At 36.3% G+C, this 16,776-nt stretch overlaps 1 pseudogene; it reads left to right on the plus strand.

Moving 5' to 3' along the window:
• Positions 1-16,332: 16,332 nt before the first annotated feature.
• LOC132280602 (small nucleolar RNA R71) lies at positions 16,333-16,431 on the plus strand (annotated as a pseudogene).
• Positions 16,432-16,776: the final 345 nt, after the last annotated feature.

The following is a 16,776-nucleotide window of genomic DNA, read 5'->3' on the forward strand; positions in this document are numbered from 1 at the left end:
GAGTCTTGGTGCTACATTTGCATTATCAGCTCTAGCATTATCAACTCTAGCATTACTAACTCTATCATTATTTTCAAGATTTTCACCCATGTTGCCAACTTCAATTTTTAGTTCTCCTACAAGTTCAGGATCCCTAAGGTTCATTCTTTGTTGTCTACGAGTTCTTTCTAGTGAAGTGATATCAACTTGTTCTTCTAAAAGTGGTAATGATAATAATCTATGACCCAACATCAACTAACATAAACCTAAGTAAAGTAAACATAACCAAAATTTCATGCGCAAGCAAAATTAACTTGAAAAACTCATAAAGGGTGCAAATTTCCAAAATTTTCAGAATTTGTTCTTCGCCGCAAAATAGCCCTTTGTGTCTACACACCTGTACTCAAACACTCCAACACAAGTCAAAAACAGAAAAATAAACAAAAATCCTAACTTGGAATCAAATTGAATTTAATCTTTAAATTTTGATCACAAAGCCGTTTGCAATCCCCGGCAACGGCGCCAAAAATTGTTTTACGCTTAAGTGTATCAATTATAAAACCACTAGCTATAGCACAAATTCTTGTATAAAATGGCTAAGTAAAGGCTATCGATCCACGAAGATTGCTAGCTTATGGCAATCAAAATTATAAGATTACTTCTGAATTTGATAGAAAAATGTTTGGTTTGATGATTTGTTTGTCAGTTAGCATGAAACTAAAACTTAAAACAGAAAATAAAATGAATTCAATTGGTTTGAGAATATAAAGAGAAGAGGCTAGGGAATTGACTTCACCAAGAACTCATAAACATGCCTATATGTATTCAACTTGGGGAAAAACAACTATGTATATAACTATGATGTGTAGAAGTACATGACAATCACAACATCTTCCAGAATTTCATACATTTCAGAATAAAGCATAACCCATCTTCGGTTGGAATGGTTCATCCACCTAAACTAAGTTATGGTATGAACCATTTTCCCCAGGAATAGCCTATCAAAGTCCTCGAATTGTATGGTAATATGATGTGTACCAAATTATAACACTCGTAGTAGCACGAATCTTTGTGGGATAGGGCCATATTAAGGGTGTCGAACCCACAGAGAGATGTTTGTTTACTTAAGTGTTCAATTAATCCAATTTTGATTCAGAGAGACAAGATTGTTTGATTGGTTGTTTGTCACAAACATAAAATAAAATTAAACTAAATTAAAGTAAAAAGATCAGAGAGAGAAGATCTTAGGGATTGATTTCACCACGAACTTCGCATTATGGTTAACCATTCTACCTTAGAATTTCAATAATTTGTATATTATATAAATTAAACTCAATAACATTTGTTTAATTCGATTTTAAAGAAAGATGTTTCATGAATTTCAACTAAAAATAACCTATATTTGGTTAGCACAAATTATCTACTTACTTACTTCTAACTAATTTTGTAGTATAACTCATCTTCCCTAGGCATAGCCTATGAAAACATTTATTCATGAAAAATATTGGAACACCATTGCATGATCTCTATGCTTACTGTTGAGAAGCCTAATGCCGCCATCTCGTACATTAAGAATAGGTTGGGAATAATTTAAGAGAAATTAAATCTAAGACAAGGAATTAATTATTCAAAAATTATTATTTCATTAAAACACCAATTGATGTGACTCAATTGCTCATAATCATGTAATCAAAATATATAAGTCATTAAATCCCCAAAGTTAGAATAATCAAATGATAGTACTCAGATCGGGTTACATCAATGCCCTAAGAGAGGAATTAGCTACTCATGAGACGCAATATATCATTTGTGCTGTTATGGTCTTCATCATCATGGATTGCACTTCTCTTCTCAGGATCTTCACCTTCAATAACTACAAAACCCTAAAAGCCACCACTAGATCTAGAACAGAAAACTGAGATAAAAACTCAAAGAATCCATAGAGTTTTTATGTGGCCTTGTGCCTCCTTTTATAGAAGAATTGACTTCTAATATGGCTTGGATGGGCTTTAGGTCTTCTGAGATCATCTGGGCCTGTCTAGGATGAAATCTGACAACATTAGAACAAATCCTGCAACTTAAAGTTTTGACTTATCAACAAGGGCTTGAGCCTAAAGGCTTCGACTCGAGCTATTTGGGTAATGGCTTGAGCTATTTGGAAGGGTGCTTGAGCCCAACTTCTATAATTAGCCAAATTTCTTTAAATCTTTTCCGAAGTGTCTTTTTCATCATCACTTAGAATATTTTTGGGATTCTTCTTCAATAGTGCTCGATCACCTTAAGTTGGTGCTCAAGCCTTGGGACTTCGGCTCGAGCTATTTGACTTTGGCTCGAGCTCTTTGGCTTTGGCTCGAGGCCCTGGTAACATTTAATTTTTAAAGCATCTTTTCATATTTCGAGGTATATTCTGCTCGAGCTTTTTGGCAGAGGCTTGAGCACCTTCAGGTTCAGCTCGAGCCTAAAGATCTCGACTAGAGCTATTTTGCCTTAGCGGAATTTCTTGCTTCTTGGTTTTGTACTCGAGCCAAGGAACTTAGGCTCGAGCTGTGGCACTTGAACTTTTACAAAATTCATTATTTTGACTCCAAGCTTGCTTCAGATGATCGGCAATAACTCTATAAGCTTAATATCAATGTTTTCATCTTAAAGTCTCAGTTTTAATCGTTTCTTTAGGTAAGCAACTACAAAAATGAAGTAAACATAAATTAGTCTATATTGGATAGAAGTCTCACTTTAGGTCCTAACATACGTATATTTAGGGGCTCGAATATGCAATATTCAGTGCTTATCACATCCTCAAACTTACATATTGCTAGTCCCTTAGCAATACAGAGCTAAAAAGCCACTTTCGTGGGAATCACGGTTGCATTTAACTTATACAACAAGCCTTTAAATCCCTAGGTTACCCTTAGTGTGACGGCCCAGATTCTCGGAACCCGGTGCATTAGCAGTAAACCCTTAAATTGACCCGATAATGGATCCCAAATGCGGAAGCGAATAAAGAAATGAAGACTTTAGGGATGGATATCACCCCTAGGACACCAAAGTGACCTTCCATGAAGTCACGGAGTTCAAAAGAGAACAAAGACAAAAGCTAGGGTTTAAAATGAACTAAGTATGACCCAAGGGTAAAATGGTCTTTTCATGTAGGAATAGATGCTACCATGCATACCATTGGATAGACAATGAAAAATTAATAAGTTTATACTCAAGAATCACTTGGTTTGGAGTCTGGATAAAGAAGTTAGAGCTAAAACAAAATCAGGTGTCAAGGCTGCCCAACTCAAGCATAAGGCTATGGACGGTCGACTTGGGCTACAGGCGCCCGCCAAGGCTAACACTGTGGGCACAAACACCAAGTCCCACGAGTGCTTGCCAAAATGCAGAGTTGTTTCCCAAGCAAAGGAAATGGGACTTCGGAAGGTTTGTAAAAGACCTAAATTGAATTGGTAATGTTCAAATACACCCACAAGATTCCCAGAAATCCTGGAATGGTCGGTTCGGTTTTTGAAAAAAAGTTGATGAATAGTAACCATGCCTTAAATTTCAAAAGAAGGTTTTTTTGTTTCTTTTTGGAAAATGTTGATTTTTAAAGCTAAGATGAACTTTTCTGGAAAATGTTTGCTAAGTAACCCCCCTCCACCAAAAAAAAAATATATATGTTTTCTGATTAACCGTGGTCTAAACCACAATTGGAAAACAAAGCAAAACGATGAAAATGCCCCTAACATAATACAATATAATAAAAGCTAAAACTTGTTACAACTTGCATACATTGAAATACATTAATTGAATAGCCCTTGGCCTCATTACATATATGTTGAGACAACATCAAAATAAGGTACTTGAATGCATTTTATACATATGAAAAGAAGCCAAACAAGCTTCAAAAGACCATACATCCATGGTTTGCAAAATGAATCAAACAATGCACACTAAACAAGTGCATGCATACAAAACCAAAAGTGTTCACAACACCAAGCTACATAAGAGTCTAAGTTTGATGTCCATCCAAGAATAAAACTTCTTTACTTGAAAAGAACCCAATCAACTAGGGTGAGTAACTTGCATTACTCGTAGGAAAAACATATGCGTATAACCTAAAGTTGTAATGAATTTGCAACTTAATATAAACCGAATTCACACGGATCATGCCACCTGACGTTTATGTTCGATGTGGAGCTAAGGGATCATCTTAAAGCTAACTTGAAACATGATAAATCCAATTCACAACAAGTGGATACAACAAGCTACAATTTCAAGGTAATGTCAACTTGTAAAAGTAATGCGAAATCAAACAAAATGGAGATACTTGGACATCTTTGTCAGATCAAATTCAGACGCAATTAGTTATTACGGGTTACTAACCCATAAGGAACCACCTAGTGTGCACTATATGGGGAGAACTCATACCTCCCGCACTAGAGCGGTACTCTAGCCATTTCACAAGATTGACGCCCCAAGTTTCCAAAATCAATAACCAATGCAATAAATTATACACATAAGTAGCCAATGCACTTAACCAGCTTCTATGCATAACCAAATTGAAATCTGATAATCGTTGAAAAGTGCGCATTTAAACCCCTTAAGCTTGAACATTCTAGGACCTTATTCTATCTTATTTTCCCATTTTAGTCTAATTTCATATTATTTCCCTTTTCAGGCACTTATCCCCAAAATAAGTCAATTCAACTGAATTAAAGCATAAAAGAAGCAATCTCAAGCTTAGTGGAAGAAAGGAGCAAAGTGGAAGCAAAGTGGTGAAAGGAAGCCTTCTTCGATCGATCGAAACAAGACCCGATCGATCACACTGTGATCGCTCCAACCATACCATGATGGATCGAGCCTTTTTTCTTTATCTTCAGGAAATTTCCCTGTTCAATTGATCCAACATTCATTTCGACCGATCGAACATTTTTGATCTTATCCTAACCTAACATTTTTGTCCTTTTCCCAAAAAATCCCAAAATATCTTAACTTTGTCATTATTCAAAAAGGCGCCGCCATAGTTCGATCGATCGAAGTACCCTTGTGATTGATCGAACTGCCTCAAGGGCAAGAAAAATAGAGTTCCAGCCAATTAAAAGGTGTGCTCGTGGTGTAATCATTCGAAGGTCCTAGTGCACCAGGTCTGATCATTGGGTGTGACATTTGAGCAACCTGTATAAAGATTTTGGCCATTTGGAGGAGAGAGAAAATCATAAGGGAACCATATACAACATAGAGGTTAGAGGAGTTTAGAGATTAGAGAGAGACACACACACACACCATTTGGGAAATTTTTTCCACTCATTTAGGGTTTCTACTAAGAAGAAGAAGATCATTTCTACAATGGAGATAGCCCTTGAGGGTTGGGTGACAACATCAATGAGTGGCTAAACCATTCTCTTGGGGCTAGAAATAGCCCTAAGCATGCCTCATAGACTTTGATGTTTTGTAATTAAAGGGGATTTGTGTTATATTTGTTGCCTTGACATCTTATATATATAAATCTTATTTCTACAATGATTTGTGTGGTTTAATACTTTTAATTAATCATTTAATTCTATCCATATGTCTATGTAAGCTAGGATGAATGTTCATGTGTTTATTTCTAGATTTTGTGACATTGAAGCATGTCTATATGTGTTGATACTATGAATCTAGTGATGGTCAAGGCATAGTGCTTAAATAGATTACTCTTGTGGTTTGTTTGATGGTACATACTTATTTCTTGATGGATTGTGCCTCCTCCTTAGTTTAATTAGTTTAATTTTAATGTCACTAGCTTAGTTGTAGTGTAGTTGCCTTACTTTCTTAGATAGGAGGATAATCCATACTTGTTGTTTGATGTTCTATGCTTATGAATGCAAGTAGTATATTTCTCTAATTTGATGATGTGCATTAATTGTGGACTTAAGGGAAAGAATAATGGCTTGATTTGATATGTTGTGTTATTCACTAGTTTGGCTAGATAATGTATACTTACTTGGCCATCCATGCTTGTTAATTCAATTAATGGCACACACTTTCATTTACAACAAATAATCCCCCTAATCCATCAAACATTGAATGTCTAGGAAGGTAATGCTTAGTGGTGAACTCTAAGTCCCAAGACTCCTCTCTTATATTTTCTACACCTCATTTTACTTTAATTGCCTTACATTGCATTTATTTAGTTTAAATTGTAGTCTAATTAAACCACCAAACCATCTTTGATCATTCGACCTACTAATCCAACATTGATTTTCAAGCAAAAATACACTCCATTTCCCTTGAGACGATCCCTACTTACTCTAGCTAGATTAATAGTTAGTAGTGGTAGTGGCATTCTATAAATTCAAACCTTGCCACACTGCACACTTTTGTGCTTTGGTCCGACGACACACTAAGTTTTGGCACCGTTACCGGGGATTTAGGCAATCTATTAGGAATTAATACTTTTTTTATCTTGTTTTAATTTTTATTTTATTTTGGTTATTTATTGTGTTTGTTTTTGATTGGCTAGATGCATTGAGCAAAGGAAGTGAAGCAAAGAGGATTCTAAAGCAAAGGAAGAAAGCTAAGCTAAGCAAAAGCATAAAAAAGCTAACAATCTAAAAAAAACTTGCAAAGCAAAGCAAGGCAAAAATTGAAAAATAAATTGAAGTTTCTTAAAGACCCTTTGTGAGCTTTTCTAACTCTCTCCCTAGTTAAATCGTCCGGCCTGCGTGGAGGCAAGTCTTTAATTTCTTAGATAAATTGTGAGCCCGCGTGGAGTCAATTTACTTTTCTTGCATATTGTTGAAAGCATGGGATTATGGGATCCATGTATGTGGAGATTTGTTGTTGATTGACTTGTTGTGAAGGAGAAATGCTTGTTTTTGTTTTTTTTGGTGTGTTACTTGAATTTTGTGCGGTTCTAGCCCACCTTTTATCATAACCACATCAATGGAAAATCTAGAGGGTCATCTTGGTTATCTAGACCCGAATTTCATGGAACATCCTCCTTTTGCTCCAATTCCTCCAATGATCCTTCATGATCATTACAATTTCCATGAATACCATGCACCGACTTGTATTTTGCTTCCTAACTTTGGGACCGATCAATATGAAATTAAGCCCGAGACTATTCAAATGTGTCCACTTTTCTATAGCTTAAATGATGAGGAATGATACAAACATCTTGATGAATTTCTTGGGATATGCTCCACCGTGAAATACAAGAATGTGTCGGAGGAAGTCCTTAGGTTACTTCTCTTCCCCTTTACTCTTAAAAATAAGGCAAAACATTGGTTCAACAACTTGGGGGCAAATTTAATAACTTCTTGGATACAAGTGCAAAATAAATTTTTGAAAAATCTTTACCCCGTAAGTTTGACCAATTCAATGAGAACCGTAATTAGAGAATTTTCTCATAGAGAAGGAGAACTTTTGCATGAGGCTTGGGAAAGATTGAATGGCTTGCTAAGGAAATGTCCACATCATGGCATTCCAAAATGACAAGTAGTTCAATATTTCTATGAAAGCCTATCTAACACTCACAAGGACATTGTTGATACATCATATGGAGGATCATATTTTGGAAAGCATGAAGATGATGTTTGGCACCTTTTTGAAAAAAATGAGTGAAAATTCATTGCATAAATATCACACTTCTTGAGTGAGTCATGATTCTAACGAAAAAAAAAAAAAAATTGCAAATGTGTCAAATTGAAAGTCTAATGGAGATTGTAGCCGATGTCAAAACTCTTTCTCAAAGACTTGATCAATTCTTATTGAGTCAAAAACTGGTTATCAAATCACCTCTTTTTCATTGCTCCCATCATTCTTGTGAGCCTTGCATGACATATTCTAGTGTTTTACATTCTACTTCCAATTGTCCCCATGGACATGTATTTAATGAACACTTTGAACAAGTCAATGCTACATTTGCTAACCCTCATTCAAATATTTATGTTTCGGTGTGGAATGAAAACTCATGTCCTTTTCATGCTAAAAATTTTCAAAATCGATATCTTCCTCCTCATAAAAGAAATGAAGGTTCTCAAGGGTTTGTTTCATCTTCTTCTTCTTCTTCTTCTTCTCATCATCAAAGAATGAATCACTATTCACATCCTCAAGTGTATGATTCCCAAATTTACTCTCATCATCCTCATGCACTTTATAGTAATTCCACAATTGAAGATAAGGTTTTGGTGTCTTTAGGTAGTTTGGAAATGAATACTAAATTGTTACATTCTCATTCTCAAACAATATCGAAGCTTGAATCTTAAATCGGGATGATAGCTAATGCATTAAATGCGAGAGAAATTGGTAAACTACCTGGCCAACCCGAAAGGAATCTAAAAGCCCAATACTTTGTGGAAGCAAACCCTACATTGGGGTGTCTTTCCCAAAAGCAAGTGCAAGCTATTACCACTTTAAGAAGTGGTTGGCAAATTGACAACAGGGTTGAAAAATTAAGTGAAGATAGTAAACCGGTGCAACCCAAAGTTAGCACCCGTCCCATTCCCGATCCTATTCCAACTTCCTTGGAAGAAAATGTTCCCTTTAAGAATTCTCAACCTTCTTAATCATCTCCTCAAGTTGAAAAATCTTATGAGCCAAAAGCTCCATTTCCATATACCTTAAGAGAGACTTCGCCTTTTGGGGGGCAAGAAGGAAAAATTTATGACATGATGGAAGTGTTTTAACAAGTTAACATAAATCTTCCTCTCTTGGATACTGGCAGTTTGTCGCACACCAACCCAAAGTTTGTGCATTAAAAGATAGTGGTGTAGAGCTATGATAAATGTGGCCAAGTTTTACATTTAGAAATTGCCACTACTACCTTTCACTAAAAATATAGTTTGGGCAGGTAGGGATTGTCCCAAGGGATTGGTGGGTCGTATTAGGTTGTGGAATCAAGATTAGGGTTAGTAGGTCGAGTGATCAAAAGATTGGTTGGTGGTTGAATTACACCAGGATTCAATTTAAACTAAAGTAGAAAATTAAATGTAATGGACAGAAAATAAGAGAGAAATCTTGGGGTTTAGAGATCACCACTAAGTATAGCTTATCTATACCCTTAATTAATGATTAATGAAGGGGAAAAACATGTATTGTAACAAAGTGTGTGTGTGTGGTTGTTTCAACAAGCATGGATGACAAATTAAGCAATTGTCTAAGCAACATGGTGGATAGCACAACATATCAAATTAAACCATTAATCCTTTCTTTAAGCTCACAACCAAACACATCACAAGGTTAGAGAAATGTGTAACTTGGTTTCATAAGTATGGAACATCAAACAATAAGCATAGATTGTCCTTCCATTTAACATCTAAACTACAACTACATTACAATTAAGCTAATGACATGAAGAAATGAGCATGAACCATCAAACAAACCACAAGAACATTCCATTAAGCACTATGTCTTGACAATCTCTAGATCTATAGCATTACTACACATAAACATGCATCAATAACATAAGAAATAGAGACAAACACATGAAAATCTATTCTAGCATGCATAGACATATGGATAGAATGAAATGATCAATTAGAAGCATTAAACCATATAAATCATTGAATAAACAAGATCTATATATATAAAAGTGTCAAAACATGTATCACAATACAAATCCCCTAAAAAATACATAAATCAAGATGTAGAAAGTATGCTTAGGGCTAGCTCTAGCCCCAAGAGGATGTCTAGCCACTCATGGATGGTGTCCTCCAACCCTCAAGGGCTAACTCTAGCCCCAAGAGGATGTCTAGCCACTCATGGATGGTGTCCCCCAACCCTCAAGGGCTAACTCCATGGTAGAGATTTCTTCTCTTCTTAGTTGATGGAAGAACTCCAAGCTTGTGTCTCTAGCCTCCTCCTCTTCTTTTTACCTTGCTAAGATATGAAAATTATGCCTCTCAAGTATAAAGTCTCTAGTCTCCAAAAGTATATCTTAAAAAGTGGCTCATATTCCTTATATAGGTAGGTCAAATATCACCCCAAATGAGCTGGGCTCCTACACTAATATTCCTCCAATGATTGGATATGAGACAATTTTTAATGAGCTGGAATTTGGATTTTCTCGGGATTTAGGAAGTTTGATCAATCGAACTTGTGGTGAGATCGATCGAACTTGGCTGAGATCTATCGATTTGAAACTAGATTGATCCTCTATGGCGGCGCCTTTTTGGATAAAAACAAATCTGAGATATTTTGAAGATATTTTTGGGAAAAGGACAAAAGTGATTGGTAGGGTGGTACAGCTGGATAAGATCTAGCATATGGATAAGGACAAGAAAGTTTAATCGATCAGAGAATCAAGTTGGATCGATCAAACTTTGAGATCATTGAATAGGGACAAACATGGCTTAGATCCATCTTGAAGTGCTGAGATCGATAAAAGTTGGATCGATCGAACTTTTCTTGAGATCGATCGAAGTTGCTGAAATTCCATCCTTTGCTTCCTTTTGCTCTACTTTGCTCCTTTCTTTGATTCATTCCAGAATTGCTTCATTTTTGCTCTTATTTGGCTGAGTTAGCTTATTTTAGGGTTTAGTACCTAAAAATGGAAATAACATGAAGTCAATACAAAGCGGGAAAATAAGATAGATAAAGTAACTAAAATACCTAAACTTAAGTGGTTTAAATGCGCATTTTTCAACGCTCATCACACCCCTAAACTTAAATATTTCTAGTTCCTAGCAATAAACTAGAAAGTAAAGGAATGAAATGAACAACAATACAACTATGAACTAGAAAGCAATAAATGGATAACGCCACTTTCGTAGGGAATACAATTGCATTTAGCACATGCAACAAGCCTTTTAAACCCCTAGGTTACCCCTAGTGGACGAGTGAAGTCTCGTGAGGGTTTCCAGAAATGATACCCATAAACATATAGCTCATTTTCACAAAAGAGGCACCAATATTGCAAACAAGTATTGGGAGAAAACTACTTCAAGTATGCAATTTTTTAAACATTTCCAAGCAATCTCCCAAAATTTCAACATCAAGCAAGCAAGTATGGTCCTTCATACATCAAGAAAATGATCATGAAAATCAAAACAACTCTAGAATCCTTTTTGAGTGGACCGGCATCAAATATATTGCTATCTAAGCCAACTAAAGAATTAATCACATCCTTACCCTCAAACTAGCACACAAATCTAGTACCAATCATCAAGACAAAAAGTGGACCTTTTATTAAAGCTTTATTGTTCTAGGTGCGCTTATTCTTTTCACTCGAAATATATATATATATATATATATTTTATAGGATCAAATATTGAAGCATAGTGCAATATGTTGATCTATTAGGCTTTCTAGCGATCCATGAGGTCAAGCGTTAGGTCAATGACTCCCAAACCAGACGGCTTTAGGGCATTAGGTGTTCAAACACCCTTAAGGACTTACAAGCTCAAATCAACTAGGCTATAAATCAAAACAACCTTCATCTAATCATTTCCCACTTCTCACCTTTTGGGAGAAGTCCTCACTTCTTTTTTTTTTTTTTTTTTTTTATTCAATTATTAACCTAGAGTTTGGGCCCTCCACCTTTCGGCGCAAGAAATTTAGTGCTTGATGAGGCTAGAATCCTGGCTACTTAATGAAAAGGGGTTATTATCCACCTTTATCAAGAATAAAAGCTTTTAATGCACTACTAGCCCAATTAGGATATAACCAATTCAATAATCAACAAAGCATGTACCCCATAAATGAATGCTAGCGTGCGCCTGTGCTAGTGTAGAATCTTAGAGGGAATCTTAAAATAATCACAAAATCAGGATGATGTGAACCGTAAGTGTAAGCAAGATATCAATCTTTCGAAAAATTTACTCCTAAACGGCATCCACAAGGCATACAAGGAGTATTGGACTTTAAAGTCAAATAATTTTTAAATTTTAAGCAATATAATCCTAAAAAGATCAAAATCGTAGCTAGTCATGGACCAATCATAGAAAATCCCTCAAATACACAAGTTATGCTCAAAATTTTGAATTTAAAAGAAAACACTACAAAGCACCATTACCCCCAAACTTAAATGGCACAGTGTCCTCAATGTGTAAAGAGAACAAAGGGGAAAGAGTATAGCAGTGCAACTAAGTCAAAGAATGGCTAGGACAAAAGTATCCAAAGTAGGTGGCATAGCCCCCCCAAACTTGGGATTAACTGTGGTCCTAAAATTTTGGCACTTGGATAAAACTCATCAGATAACAAAAGGGATAATAACAGTGCACAGTGGATATGCAAGTGTAAATGGGATAGCAACTGAAAATAGAGAGAGGTATAAGGGTGGTCTTGAAAATTTTGTGCAGTACTTTCTCTTACTGATGTTACTGGGATGCACCTGATAGAGTCAATCACAAACAGATATATCAATACAAGGTATGACATCCAACATATAGCATGGAGTGGGCTCGGCTGGCTGGTCCTCCTGAATATGTAAGGGCTCTGCAGGATCCTCTGTCCTAGGCCTGATCCGTCTCTGTGGGCCATGTTGCCGCTTAGCAATGGTCTTCACTCTAGCCATGGCTTGCAATAAGAAAAAGAAAACTTGCAAGGGAAGTCAGTGCTGATATAAAGAATTAAAGCACAATTCATAGAATCATGTGTGTTAAATAAGATAGACAAAATAGATAAAGAACATGAATATATGCAAGTAACAAGGAATAAGTGACATGATGTAAAACATGCTAGACAGGATAAGTATGAAATGCATCCAATGTGGAAAACATAGGCATTGGGCATGTATGAGATAACATGAAACATAATATATGATGGATGAAGTGTGTGTTACAAATCTGTAAAGTTTGATCGATCATAAAAGTTGTGAGATCGATCTCACTTGGATCGATCTTAAAAATGAGAAATCGATAAAAGTTTGATCGATCTTAAAAATGAGCGGGATCGATCTCACTCAGATCGATTTGAGAAAGATGTTAGATCGATCGAACTCTGTAATAGAAAATGAAAAGTCACATAACTGTGACATGGATGGCACGGGGCCTTCACGAACATGGTCGTGGGCCCATCAACACAACAAACATTAATCCTATTCACTAGATTCGGCCCATAACTCTGAAAATCAAATAAAATCCAAAATCTATACAAAATATATTTACATATATATACACAGAGCTCAAAGCTTCATCAATGGAGATATTCATCATCATAGTAACTTAGATCTAACATTTAAAGCATATATGCATCAAATTAAAGCTTGAAATCACAAGAGTAGGATTTGGATCTCACAGGAATTAAGAGAGAAGTGGAGATGCGAAGGGGGTGAGATGTGAATCAAGATCCGAGAGGAGAAAGTAGCGAACATGATGGACCTCATCAGAGATCTCGCCGGAGATGGAGAAGATGGGATGTGCAGCGGCGAAGGGAACGAGGGTTTGAGGGGGTTAGATCGATCTTTGAATTGATTTACAAACCCTTGACTTTTATTTTTAAAAACTTTCCCGAACCAGTTCGATCGATCGAAATGAAACTTCAGATTGATCACACTGTAATGATCTCTCTTTTGAAATTTTTTTTTTTGAAAGTCAAAACAAAGTCAAAGATAGTGAGAAGAAGAACAGAGATTGATCTGAACAAAATGTTCGATCGATCTAATAGAGAGCAAAAATATGTAGGTTTTTGGGTTCAAAACTTTTCTAAGTGTTGGGTACTGCAGATTAATCCGATGGTGAAGTTGGATTGATCGAAGAATTTTAGATCGATCTAGGAATGTATTCAATCGATCTGACAGAGAGCTGAAATATGCAGATTGAACACAGGCTCAAAATTTGTCTAAGTGTTGGAATTGGAGATCGATCGAACTTGAAATTTGGATCGATCTAAGGACTTCTGATCGATTTGAGAACAAATTCGATCGATGGGATAGAGAGGTGATTTGGATGCAGGTTGAATGCAGGTCGAAATTTTTTCTAAGTGTTGGATGCAGGTAGAAGTTCGATCGATCGAATACTCCTTGGAGATCGATCGAATTTATGCAAAATGCTCAATTCCAACATGAAAGCTCATGCAATCCTAATCACAAGTCCCAGCAATGTATATGAACTCAAAGCAAATATCTAGACTTCGGAAGAAATGAAATGTAAGATAGAAATGAGGGAGAAATAGGGTTTTGACACCCTATGAAATGTTTTTGCTAGTTTTTAACATCTCTAGCAAGACGTTAGGCTCTTTTAGCCCAGATCAAAAATCTTATAATGCATCCCCACCTTGTTGGGGTGATAAGTGTGTTGAACTCCACCCAACAAATGGTTCCCTAGAGAACTTGTTGGATTAAGCTCAAAAGAAGTTTTCGGTCCTTGGTCAATGCAATCTTTGGGCTTCCATGCCCTTTCACAATAAGAATTTGAAACAATTTTCTTAGAATGCAGGGTTGAAGATGAACCTTTTGAAACTTTGGTTTCACTCAAAAACTCTATTCTGTCACTTTTAAGGTCATGACATTTTTCTACATCATTAACCTCTTCATGCTTTTCAAATGAGTTGGGGGTTGGATTGAAAATATTCAACTTCACCTTCATATGGCCAAATGAGATTTTCATTATCCCTGTCCTACAATAGATGTTGGTATTCGCGGTTGCCAAGAAAGGACGGCCAAGGATAACGAGAATTTGGCTCTTAGGATTTGGAACCGGTTCTGTCTCAATGACAACGAAATCAACGGGAAAGAAGAATTTATCAATTTTAATCAAGACATCCTCAATGATACCCCTAGGCTTTTTGATTGATTGGTTAGCAAGTTGTAAAACGACCGATATCAGTTTCAAGTCTCCTAAGCCTAATTTGACATATACCGAGTATGGAAGAAGGTTAACACTTGCTCCTAGGTCAAGGAGAGCCTGATTAATGATATGATCACCAATGATGCATGAAGTGGTAGGTGAACCGGGGTCCTTAAACTTTGGAAGAGTGTTATGTTGCAAAATTGAGCTTACTTGCTCGGTTAAAACCACTTTTCTAGGTGCTTGGCTTTTATTCTTCCTCTTTTGGTTGCACAAGTCTTTCTAGAATTTGGCTTAAGCCGGAATTTGCTTGATCGCATCCAAAAGCAGAAGATTAACTTTCACTTGCCTAAACACATCCATAATTTCATTTGTTTTGGCTTTTTGCTTGTTAATTGAAATGGATCCTGTTAAGTCATCCGAAAATGGAGCTTTTGGTTCAAAAACCTTTTCAGAATTTTTCTTTGAAGTCTCTTCAGCACAAGAAGTTTTGAAATCATTTTGCAAATCTTTCTTTTCAAAATCACTTTTCAAATCACTTTTCAAGATATTCTCATTTGAAAGATCATGCATATGCAATGAAAGAGGAATATGATATGAAACGGGACGGGTGTCAACTTCTGGTTGCACTGGTTCACTCTCTTCATTGGACATACCCACTTGGTTGTCCACAATCTTTTCGCTTCTCAAGGTAGTCACCGCATTGACATTCTCTATTGTGTGACCTTCCGATGAGGAATGAGTCTCCACAACACACTGTTGATTTGGTGGGGCATTCAAACGCATTTTTCCTTTCTCTCTTGCATTTAAAGTGCTAGTTATTTGCCCTACTTGGGTTTTTATCTTTGCAATGGATTGAGAGTGAGAATGAAATAATTGTGTGTTTGCCTCTAAAGTGCCCAAAGCGGTCAAAACTTTCTCTTCAAAAACGGGACTTCTAATATTTCCTTGGGAATATGATTGATTGGGAAAATGAGAATTTGAAAATTGGTTTCCTTGTGATTGGTATGATGATCTAATAGGAACCTTGGCTTTGTAGTGGAGGTGGAATGTACTTTCCTTGAAAACCACCTTGGGAAGGGTTTGAGCCCTCCCCTTGCCTTTTCCAAGAGAAGTTCGGGTGATTTCTCCAACTTGGATTATAGTGATTGCCATAAGGATTATTCCCTTGATTCACAAATGTTGTATTTACTTGTTCATGATTCTCACTTTGCACATGTCCATAGGGACAATTGGAAGTAGAATGTAAAAAACTTGAACAAGACATACATGTCTCATTAGATACATGATGAGAATGGTTAGGGAAGGAAGATACTTGATTGCCGAGTTTTGGTTGATCAAGAATTGATCAAACCTTTGAGATAATGATTTCATCTTGGCGGCAATTTCATTGGAGTGGTCGACTTGATGTAAGCCAACACTCTTCCTACCACTTGAATTTCTACCATTCTTCGAAGATAAAGTTCGATGTAAAGAATTTTCACTCATGCTCTAATAAAGACGCCACACGTCATCCTCATGCCTATCAATGTAAGAGCCACCCATGGAAGCATAAACCATGCCCTTGTAATTATCCGATAAGCTCTCAAAGAAATATTGAACTAATTGCCATTTGGGCATGTCATGATGTGGACACTTCCTAAGCAATTCATTAATGGGCATGTCATGATGTGGACACTTCCTAAGCAATTAATTAAAGCGTTCCCAAGCCTCATGAAATGTTTCCCCATCCCCATGTGAAAATTCCCTAATTGAAGTTCTCATGACATTAGTCTTAGAAACCGTACTTCTTTAAGAACTCTTGTTGCATTTCTGCCCAAGAAGTTAATGAAAAATGCCTAAGATTGTTAAACCAATATTTTACCTTGTCTTTGAGGGTGAATGGAAAAGTTTAAGCCTTAAGACTTCTTCCGGCATGTCCGTATATCTTACGGTGGAACATACTTCAAGAAACTCATCCAAATGCTTCACTTGGAAGTCTATCATAATTAGGAAGCATTTGTATGGTTTGTGGCTTGATTTTATAGTGGTGTGCTCTAAATGGTGGCAATTGAATGTATGTGGGTGCATTATATTCATTAAGCACATAGTGATCTCTTAAAGC

The sequence above is a fragment of the Cornus florida genome, unplaced genomic scaffold (genome assembly GCF_030987335.1).
Source record: "Cornus florida cultivar Cherokee Brave unplaced genomic scaffold, ASM3098733v1 CherokeeBrave_3.0.0_Hap2_Chr10, whole genome shotgun sequence".
Classification (NCBI taxonomy): domain Eukaryota; kingdom Viridiplantae; phylum Streptophyta; class Magnoliopsida; order Cornales; family Cornaceae; genus Cornus; species Cornus florida.